The sequence below is a fragment of the Pectinophora gossypiella genome, chromosome 1 (genome assembly GCF_024362695.1).
Source record: "Pectinophora gossypiella chromosome 1, ilPecGoss1.1, whole genome shotgun sequence".
Lineage (NCBI taxonomy): Eukaryota > Metazoa > Arthropoda > Insecta > Lepidoptera > Gelechiidae > Pectinophora > Pectinophora gossypiella.
Window position 1 is genome coordinate 17,836,769 of NC_065404.1, and position 11,555 is coordinate 17,848,323.

At 41.2% G+C, this 11,555-nt stretch overlaps 1 protein-coding gene across 1 annotated transcript in view; it reads right to left on the reverse strand.

The window, feature by feature from the left end:
* LOC126370589 (beclin 1-associated autophagy-related key regulator) overlaps positions 1 to 11,555 on the reverse strand; it is a 336,054-nt gene that overhangs the window by 185,760 nt on the left and 138,739 nt on the right. The gene's annotated exons all lie outside the window — the stretch shown is intronic.

The window sequence follows — 11,555 nt, forward strand, 5'->3', positions numbered from 1 at the left end:
TATCTTAGGTGTCTAAAATTATAAGTGGTATGAACGGTCACGAGCATTAATATGTATACACTTTGGTACCATGTCACATTAACTTTTTAGACAAATTGAACTGTAAGTCTCAAGTCTAAATGTCAAATATGTCAGTACGACAGAGTCCTAAAGTGGGTACATTATATTGCTCATGACTGAACAGGAACACACATACTATTACACCTAAACAATTAAACATACTTAGATACTTAAAGAGGTGGGCAGTAGGTAATTACCACAAATCGTCAGAATGTATACTGGGTTCTTATGGTGTGGCACACCACATACCCGCGGTAGTCCTTCGGAAGAACACTTGACGATCACAGACGAAAGGTCGCACGTTCGAATCCCAGTAAGAGTAATCCAATGATTTTCGAATTCATGTTTGGATCATACCTAAATTATTATGATGTGCTTAGCGGTGAAGGAAAATATCGTAAGGGAAGCCCGCCTTTGGCGGCTCAATAATAACCCTGACACTAGGGTTGATGAGGTTTCACAACCCACACGATAGAAGAAGAGACTACTCATCATATTCTCCTGCTACTACTCTGCCGGCACGTTAGGACTCCAATCACCACCCCAACATGCCGCAAGAGGTTAAGAGAAACATCGTGAGGACACCCACATTCCCGAGAAATGCATTTCGGAGGTGTGTGACCCTGTATTAGTCTGGTTTTCCCTTCACGGGTTGGATGGTCAGACAGGCAGTGGCTTCTATAAAAAGCCGGACCTGTCAAATGTTCAGGTTTGGTAAGCGGGCTCTGTGAAGACGGAGTAACTTTGCGCTAGGGAAATGATGATGATGGTAAGATATAGCACATATAGATAAATCCCCCCCCCCCCCCTTTTCAGGACCAATGCGATAGTGAAGTGATAACAAACGCCGGTGACAATGCGCCTCTCTCGTCAGTGAAGTAGCAAGTAGCTTGTAATTGATGCACGTAGCTATAGATCATATATACATAGATACACTGCTTGCTTCGATATCCTATCATTATAATTTCGCACATCTAATTCTTAAAAGTCATAAATGTCAAAAAATATCTGAAATTGAGTTAACTTAGTAATTAACGTAGATATGGCAAAACAAAAGTCGATAAAGCGCTCTACTGTAAAATTTAAAAAATTACATTTATGGCCTTAAAGAACTAGATGTGCAATATATAAGCTAACACCTATTTCCTTCCTTATTTATTTATTTCTTTTTTTTTTACCTTTATTTGAGCGGTGGGCACCGATCGTCACGCATTGGGTGCCTCATGACGTGGCAGACCTCGAAAAAGATGGCGTGACGACTTGGACGCATGCCGGAGGGACTGGCCGGAATACGCACAGGACCGCGAAAAATGGAAAGAGGAAGGGGAGGCCTTTGCCCAGCAGTGGGATTTTGTAGGCTAGATTAGATCACCTATTTCCCTTTGGGGTAGGCAGAGACAATTCCACTTACTACGAATCTGACACGCCACTTTCGCTTCTTTCATTCTCAGCAAAGACTTATGCATGCTCGCCGGTATAATATTAAACCTAAGCATTAAGTACTATCTCAATCAATAAATTTCACACATTCATAGCAAATAGATATGTCGTGGTCAGTGTCATTGATCGAGCCAAACTACAGCATGATTTCCCCAACGAGTGATATTTTATTTCATGAAATATGACCACTTCACGAAATGTTCAAACACATCATGAAATAATCAATTCTAAGGGCCAGGACAGGTATATAAACTCACGTATATAACATGCCTATTAAACGATTGTTTATAATTTCTGTCCAAACCTGATGCAGTGTGTTCCATGCATTACCCGTCCCTTTCCTTTTCGGCGGATAAGAAAATGACAGGTATAACTTGAAATAAAATTAGGGAGTTGCTGAATTCAACACCAACATGACAAACATAAACAGCCTATATACGGGACGCTGGGCACAGACCTCTCCTCAACCAACTGGAGAGGGTATGGAGCATACTCCACCACGCTGCTCCACTGCGGGTTGGTGAAGGCATTTAGGCTAGTAACCCAGGATCAACGGCTTTACATGCCTTCCGAAGCACGGAACCACTTTTTCGGACTATCAGGTGATTCAACCTGCCAACAAAGGACAATCCCATAGTGCTTTCGACAATGTACCTACCGGCAATCGAATACGGACCTCCAGATCGTGAGCCTCTCAAATCTAAACGCGCCACTCAAATAACTTACTTAGAGGTCGTAGTTCAAAATGAGATATTCCTAACACCTTTTGAACCGATTACGGTTAGAAATTAGTGCCATTCCTACAAGGTCCCACATATCGTGGTAACGAGCCCCTTACCAGGTCCTATGTGGGTCCCCACGTCCCGACTATTACATTATAATCTTCAGCCAGAGAGACAAAAAGATATTGTACCAACGTAGTGAAGTGATACGATCCCCCTACAAGGTACAATCATGAACAGTATCATGTACGGTCACGAATACTAATACCTAAGTATACACTTAGAAACCATTTCACATTAACTTTTTTGACAAATTACACCGTAAGTCTCATTAAATGTCAAATATGATAGTGCTACAGGGTTCTAAAGTGGTTACATGATATCGCTCAGGACTGTACCGCTTTAGAATTAGAACCCTATCGCATAAACTTATTTGACATTTTAGTGAGACTTACAGCACAATTTGTCAAAAAAGTTAATGTGACACAGTACTACTCTATGGTACCGGAAACGTAACATACTTAGTATGGAAAACCAGTGACAAATTGAATTAAAAGACGATCTAATTTGCCGTCGCATTTAAACGATTTGTGGAAACGCGTCGTCATTGTTGCGAGATATTTTGTAAAAAAAAAACAATTTTGTTTATTTCTTTTTTATGTCATGGCGCGTACCACCTCGTTGTTTCATTGTCATTCAGTGAATCATGGTAATACCATGTTTATACCACGAAGGTATGCGAAAATGTCTATGTCGTGGCCAGATATTAGAATTGATCATTTCATGATGTACTCGACAGAAATAGAATATCATTCGTTGGCCACATCATGATGTAGTTTGGCCAGATCAATGAACACAAAACGTTTAACGATATGAGCAACTAAATTCATGATTACTTCATGATATGGCCAAACGTCAGCAATCATATCGTAAAATTAGTAACATTATCCACCGGTAGTGGCGCTGGTGTCGAATATATTTAAAACTTGATCGATATTATAATCAATGAATCAATGTAATTGTACAATTTTCCATATCGACAGTATTGATTAGGTAAATCATTTTGAACCTAAGAAATTAACCGACTATTCGCATTTTTATCACACCACATGGAGACAGCTTACATTAATGATATGGCCAAACGTTGATTGAAATATCAACGATATGGTCAACTTAAGTTGGCTATTTCTTGAAATGTGACCATTTCATGAAATGGTCGAACACATCATGAAATGATCAATTCTAAGATCTGGCCACGACATGTATACCACAGCCCCACACTAATACCTACATCAAAGGCTCAAGGAAAAAAATGTTCCGAAATTATTCATTCGAAAAAGAAAAACGTTAAAGCATAAATGCCGTGTGGATTGTTGTGAGGTACATAAACGGTCCCCGGGGAGGACGGATCATGGGCTAATGACCCTCTTAATTATACAAGGGATGCTGCCCACTATATTATTTAAAGGTGTTTTGAACGGATTTTCAGACGGACTTGGTACGGAGAACTTTCCCTATAAGTACTTAGGTAAGCAGGTATACGCGGTTATTATCATAATTAAAGCACATAATAATGGGTTCTTACCGCGGGTTCGTATCGGGAGTCTCATATCCCCATTTAAACGCGGTAAGAACCCGTTATTATGTGCTTTAATTAAGCAGGTATACTTTAATTCTATGTCGTTTCCATATCTCGGACATATGTAGTCCCGGACTTTTGGTAGGGCCGAAGCCAACATGGCAAATAGACAAGACCAACGTGATAACGTGCTCTACGAAGCACGGAATCCTGTTACTTTTTAGGACAATCGGATAATTCAAGCCTGCGATGTCCTAACCAAACAAAGGGGTCTCACAAAGTGATTTCGACTGTGAACGCATTGGGAATCAAACCCGGACATCCAGATCGTGAGCCCAACACTCTAACCACTAGGCCACGGAGGTTGTTGGAACATTCTTTAGTTTTATTTTCGTTCTCAACCGACCTACACGTGTTGCGTGTTTAAATATAATTCAGTTACGAAGCCAAATTTTTGAACATTAAAACTTTGTCACACAAACTTTTACAATACAAACATGTTAAGTTTTAGAATTTATATCTTGTTTAATATTTTTGGCAGCTGTTTAAGTTTCTAGTCGTATTTTGTATTAGTTCAAAGCGTCCTCGCTTTGACTTATGTTCTTAAACAAAAAAACTACCCATCACAAACTGTTTTTTCTTTTGCTGTAATGTTTTGATGATTACTTAGGTAGGCCTACGTAGGTACCAATTTGCAAACCAATACGAAATTATGAACAAGTGAAAAATCCAGCTCAACTTTCCTGTTCGGCGCGTCCTTGCCGTGGGAGTGGGCGCCACTTACTTTAGTAGCCCGGAGTAGCCTTAAGAATGCGACCATCATCATCATCATCCCATTAACGTCCCCACTGCTGGGGCACGGGCCTTCCCTATGGATGGATAGGGAGATCGGGCCTTAAACCATCACGCGGGCTCAGTGCGGATTGATGGTTATTAACGACTGCTAATCCAGCCGGGACTAACGGCTTATCGTGCCTTCCGAAGCACGGAGGAGCTCGAGATAAAAACTATTTTTTTTTTTGTGGTCACCCATCCTATGACCGGCCTTTGCGAAAGTCGCTTTACTTCAACAATCGTAGACCGAGCGCGTTTACCGCTGAGCCACCGAGCTCCTCAGAATGCGACCATTTTACCAAAAATAGCAGAATTGCTTGGAATTCAGGAAATTATTTGTATTTAAATGAATTGCTAAAGTGGCCATTTTAGTCTCCCTGGTCTTCTTATACTATGGCAATAACTACTTCGCCGGAATACCAAGAGCATCGCCATGATAAGTAGATACATACTTACTTTATTCTTCCAAAAAACTCCCAAAACAAACTCGAGAATTTAAAAATGTAATCTACTGTAAACTTACAAGAGAACTTTGAATTGTTTAATGTATTAAGTGACCTTTAAAGTTCATAGCACGAGATTAAGAGAGTAGGATACTTAGTTTATTAGTACCTCGCCGAGGGGCAGAGGGCCTTACATCAACTTGTTTTAAAGTTCGACCAACTTAACTACCTTCATTATAACCATGACGTAAAACGATGATTTCATGTAACGACGGCGTCTGTGGTCCAGTGGTTGAGCGTCGGGCTCACGATCCGAAGGTCCCGGGTTCGAATCCCGTAAAACTATATGTTAGCGACACGAATTGCCATGTAACATTTTAAAATAAAGCGGCAAGTATTTGGTGCGGGCAACCGACTCGGCGCTAGATGGCGCTCGCCGCGCCTGCGCGTCACTTCTTTTCGATTTTGATTTAAAAATTCTCTCTCTGGCTAACCTCTACGCCGCGCACCACGCTCTTCGGTTGCTCACACGCAAAAAGCCATTTTATAGCGATCGATAAGTGTATTTCTGTTTTCCCGTCCTATATATAACAAAGTCCTTCGAGCTTCGGGCTTCTAGACGTGGATGGCCTGTACAACTGTTTTCAGACAATGGCACAAACCTGAGAGGTGCAGACACGGAGTTGAAACGCTCAATTAAAGAACTCGACGAGGACATGTTGAAACGAGAGGCCATCAACTATGGCACTGTATGGAATTTCATCCCTCCCATCAGCCCACACTGGGGTGGGGCATAGGAACGAATGATTCGAAGCGTAAAAGAATCGCTTAAAGTCGTTTTACGCGAGCGAGCTCCCCGAGACGAAGTATTGAGCACGCTGATGGCTGAAGTCGAGCAGATGGTGAACAGCCGCCCACTGTCGCACGTATCAGTAGAGCCCCACAGCGACGAATCTCTGACCCCAAACCATTTTTTACTCGGGTCATCATCTAAGCTACCTGTACTCGGAACCTATGACGACACAGATGTACATCTCCGAAAGCAGTGGCGAACCTCGCAACGCCTTGCTGATTTATTTTGGCAACGCTGGGTGAAGGAGGTCCTGCCTGAAATGAGACCGAGAAGAAAATGGCATGAAGATCAGAGACAGCTACAAGTAGGAGACCTAGTACTGATTGTGGATCCGACCTCCCCTCGTAACGTTTGGCCACGAGGACGCATTCAGAAAGTTATGCCTGGCAAAGACGGACGAGTCAGAGTTGTCGAGATAAATACCAAGACTGGTATCCTTCAGAGGTCTGCAACGCGCGTCGCTAGAATTCAGACAGAAGAGTGCTGACGCACTGGGGTGGGGCATGTTAGCGACACGAATTGCCATGTAACATTTTAAAATAAAGCGGCAAGTATTTGGTGCGGGCAACCGACTCGGCGCTAGATGGCGCTCGCCGCGCCTGCGCGTCACTTCTTTTCGATTTTGATTTAAAAATTCTCTCTCTGGCTAACCTCTACGCCGCGCACCACGCTCTTCGGTTGCTCACACGCAAAAAGCCATTTTATAGCGATCGATAAGTGTATTTCTGTTTTCCCGTCCTATGTATAACACTATATAACCACAAAATCACTTTGTGATTGCAAAAAGTCAGAAGTAGAGTTTTATTAAATACCACAAAATAGTGAGTTTACACACAACAAAGTGAGTGTGTGTGTGCAAGAACGTGTGTATAATGTTGTGTTGTGTTATAATATATTGTTTATTTTTTAAAGATCGTCTAGGTCCGTATGCCGAGGTTTTTCTTGCAGCTCCTTTTCCCCGGCTATACAGGTTGTGAGAAGCTGCACTAGTTTTAGGTGGATGTGACGTTCCATATGTAAAAAATGACGATTCAAAGTGTATCTATGTTACCTACTGAATAAAGATATTTTTGAATATTAGGAGGGTGAGTTCGTTAGTGTTAATTTAAGTATACAAGTGCAGTACCGATTAAGAGCACCCGTCACTCTACCAATATTGGATGCCTATTTTTATAAGCAAAACTACTAATTTACTGATTTACTTGTTACCATGTTAAAACGCCATGTTTTTAAGCAAATAAAAATGATTATGAATTTGAGTAAAATTACCCGCTTACACATGATCAGCCCACCCCCATAAGGCGTTAGTTATTTCCGTCTATACATCTGTCTATCTCACCCAAATCAAATCGCGCTCCATCTCTAAAACTCTAGTCAAATTCTCGTTAAAACTTTTAACACTTTAATAAACAATTTGTAACTTCTACACCACGACCATTCATTTGTTTAAAACACGCTATAACCTCGCCCCGCTGCTTTGTCCGTATTTACTTTTCCTCAAAACTCCAGTGAATAGGCATTTACTAAGTATTCCGAGTGAGAGCCCTCAACGCTCTCCATTTTTTCCGGCCTATGAGTGAATACCATATGCGGCAAATAACTATAAGTCACGTCAAAAAATCTAAGCAAGAGTGGGAGACAAGTATTGAGAGTTATTGAGGACAGAAGAGGCAAGATGATTCGACACGACCAATTTATTAAAAACATCATAGATGGGAAGATAGAAGGAAAGAAAGGAAGGGAAGACCAAGAAGAGCTTACGTGGTACAAATTAAAGAGAAGGCGAACGTCGTATCTTATAAGGAAGTGAAAGAATTGGCCCTTGATAGACAATGGAGAATGCTACACCGACAAAGGCGTGGCTCTTAAATTGATGATACATGTACGTACGTGAACTTTTTTAGAATAAAAATAAGCGCCAAATCCGGATTTCGAACCTGGAACCTTTAGAGTTACAACCGCGCATTCTGTCTAGTACACCATCACGGGTTATAGATGAGTTACTAAATCAATAATGAGTGGAATTTGTCCCAATGCGGAATCGGGCGGATCGCGTGTGTGAACGGGCCCGATGTGACGTAGGCGTGCGTGTGAACGCACCCGATTGAATACAAATGCTAGATTAGAACGTTTCCTATAATAATAGGTAATCGAATGTGATGGACGATTTACTTCGACTCCAGATAGACATGCCATTAAATAGCAGGCTTATATTTTATCAAGCGAAATACGAACGTATGATCTCATAATATCTCGTCTAATTTTTCTTTTTTTTCAACGGCCTCCGTGGTCCAGTGGTTGAGCGTTATGCTCGCGATCCGGAGGTCCCAGGTTCGAATCTCAGTGGGGACAAATCACAAAAAACACACAGTTTGGTTAGGACATTACAGGCTGATCACCTGATTGTCCAAAAACGGATGATCCTCGCTTCGGAAGGCACGTTAAGCCGTTGGTCCCGGTTATTACTTACTTACTGATATACTTAAGTCGTTACATGAGCCATGTCAGGGGCCTATGGCGGCTCAGTAATAACCCTGACACCAGGGTTGATGGGGTTGGTAATCCACCTCACAATCCACACGATAGAAGAAGTCAAATTTTTCGGGATCAATCCTCACATTCGAGATTGACGGTTGAGTTATACTTTTAGTTTTGATTATGATGATTTCAAAACTACTTAATCATTTAGTTAGTAATATTGAAGAATAAAGGCTTTTGTTTTCTTTCAAAAATATTTTGTTATTATTAAAGTCGTAAGACCGAAACTCCTTTTTAAATCCAAACTTCATTGTTTAACTATTGTGTCTGGCAATCTCGGCCTTAAGAGGTTAATCTCACTATCACAAACAAGTAGTTTTCATCGTTTTCAGCCATCCTAACATTACATTTTTTTATGAACCAGACGAGATCCCGAAAATTTCGGTATCTTGCGAGACTGATATATCCAAACCCGCGGGATCTCGAGTCGGAATTGCATTCCCTAGTCCCCATCGGGAATGGAACCCAGACCTCCAGGTCGGTTGCGTATCTACAGTAGGTAATTTTATCAAAATAATGGACTCCGCGTTTCAAACTTAATAGCATTTAACATTATTTATTCAAAAAACGGAATCCATAGTAAAAGCTGGCGGTCGGACTAAATCCGTTCATATTAGGACTGTATTACACAGGCCCGCATGCATATTTAATATCGCTTATTAATTCACTGGTTTGGACGTAAAATTTTACAAGCTGTGTGATCCGGTGAGGGACTTAGGATTGGGGGTCAGAGTACCTACACCCGGATTAACACTTTTGTTGGATAACTAAGGATAGTAGTCCTAAGTAGTCTACCACGGAAGAGAAGAAAGAGTTTGGAAAGAATCGCTGTCGGTTTCCTAACATAGAACTGGTTTTAGGTATTTGCAAAATACCAAAACTCACTCAAAAGTACTTACTAATACTGCTCGTGTCTGTCTACACACAACACAAAAGACACTTAATATGTAACTGTGTATGATTACTTACCTTATCAATTTGTGTTTCTCGACGTATCGGCCGCGTTGCAGCGTCGGTAGTAACGAGATAACTGGCGAAGCGAGTGCTGGTCTTTGCGCAAGTGTAGCTGTAACTACCCTCATTTCACTACATTTTTTTGTCGACACACAACACTTAGTATCCACAGATAACTCGCAAGATTTCGATATGAATTTGTTTATCACTTGATTCCACATCTTTTTTTATTTGACGTGACTTATTGTAGATTCGCCGCAAATGGCACTAGCTACTTGGCCGGACAAATGGAGAGCGCTGAGGGCTCACTCGGTAAACACAAACATCTTCTTTTTTCCTGACCCCTTTTGCCCGTGGTCCACGTTTACATGTTGGTGGGCCACGGGTAAAAGGGTGGTTGCAACGCGACCGAAACGTCACGGAAAACAAGGAAGGTTTTAAGTTTACGGAAAAGAAAGTAAGGTACTTAGTTGTTTTCACGTAATTTTAATCACATATCGACTCGACCAAAATGGATTCTGCTTTATTTCTGTCTATGTATACATACAGTGCGTGAATATTTTATGGCGTTGTTTTTTTTTTTTTTTTGTAATGGGCTATGGGGGTCCCCGATTCCGGCCCAGCGCGACACACTCGCTGTAGAATTTTTATTCTCGTCATGCGAACAACAGATTGCGGAACATTCAGAGCTCGCTCCATGATGGCTAAATTAGGTAAACTGCTTCGACTCAGTGTAATCGGTAACAAATCGCTAGCTCCAGTTAGCTTTAGCCTTTAGCCATGCCACAGATTAGGTAATCCGACTCATTTGTCATTTAGTTATTTCTAGGACGGGAAGTAAATACCTTGAGAAATTGTTTGCAGTCACGTACATTGAACATTTTTGGAGATTTTCAGTGCCCATGATTTATCAAGACACTATTTTCGAATACAGTCAAACTCAAAAATAATTCATTCACTACATAGTTACACTCACTTTGAATCGCCTTTTTATGTAATTAATAATTAAAAATATGTAGGTATTTTGTCGAACATCTAATATACATAAAACTACCGCAGTTTCTCTATATAGCCGAGGAAAAGTAGCTGCAAGAAAAACCTCGAAATGAAAATGTTGTAATACTATTTCAGTAGACAGTGAGATACTTAAGATTAATAAGTAGATAACTTACGATCACTTATTATTAGGATAACACCACCTGTTATAAAAGTAGACTCGGGGTTTAAACGGGCGATGCTATTGGACGGCCTCCGTGGTCCAGTGGTTGAGCGTTGTGGTCACGATCAGGAGGCCCCGGGTTCGAATCCCGGTGGAGACACATCACAAAAAAAACACTGTGATCCCTAGTTTGGTTAGGACATTACAGGCCGATCACCTGATTGTCCGTAAGTAAGATGATCCGTGCTTCGGAAGGCACGTTAAGCTGTTGGTCCCGGTTACTACTTACTGATGTAAGTGCGTAGTCATTACATGAGTCGTGTCGGGGCTTATGGCGGCTCAGTAATAACCCTGACACCAGGGTTGACGGGGTTGGTAATCCACCTCAAAAACCACACGATAGAAGAAGATTGGATTGTGGTATCCCATGACCGTATTATGGTTCACCATATCGTTCATCCATCCATCAAGAAACTTCCACACCAAGTGTGGCTTATAGTTATTTTCTGATGATTTTTGCCTTTGCCCACTCCGATAGAGACAACAGGCGTGAATTATGTATGTAATAAACAAAAACAACACAACCACACTTATATTTTAGACACGCGCGCCATCTGTATTAAGTAACGTTTAACATAATTCTAGTAGAAAACGCCATCTGTGGGAGGGTAGTAAAACTAAAACAAGTTTATTCGCGACAGCGCCACCTTACGTTGAATAGTTCTTACTTCTTTCATTCTTACCTAGTACAAGACGAAATGTACAGATGTCACTGTATGATTATTTATAGTCTCTTTAGTAGCACAATTATAATTATTGAAAATGCTCACACTCGCAACCCAAGCAGGGTGGGCGGAGGCACAAGTACTCGGAAGGCAAATTGTTTTCACACCCAATCATGAGATGGAAAAACCAATCATAATCGTAGAGTCACCAACTTCGCTGTAATGGCCAGTCTGCTTATTAAAATAGC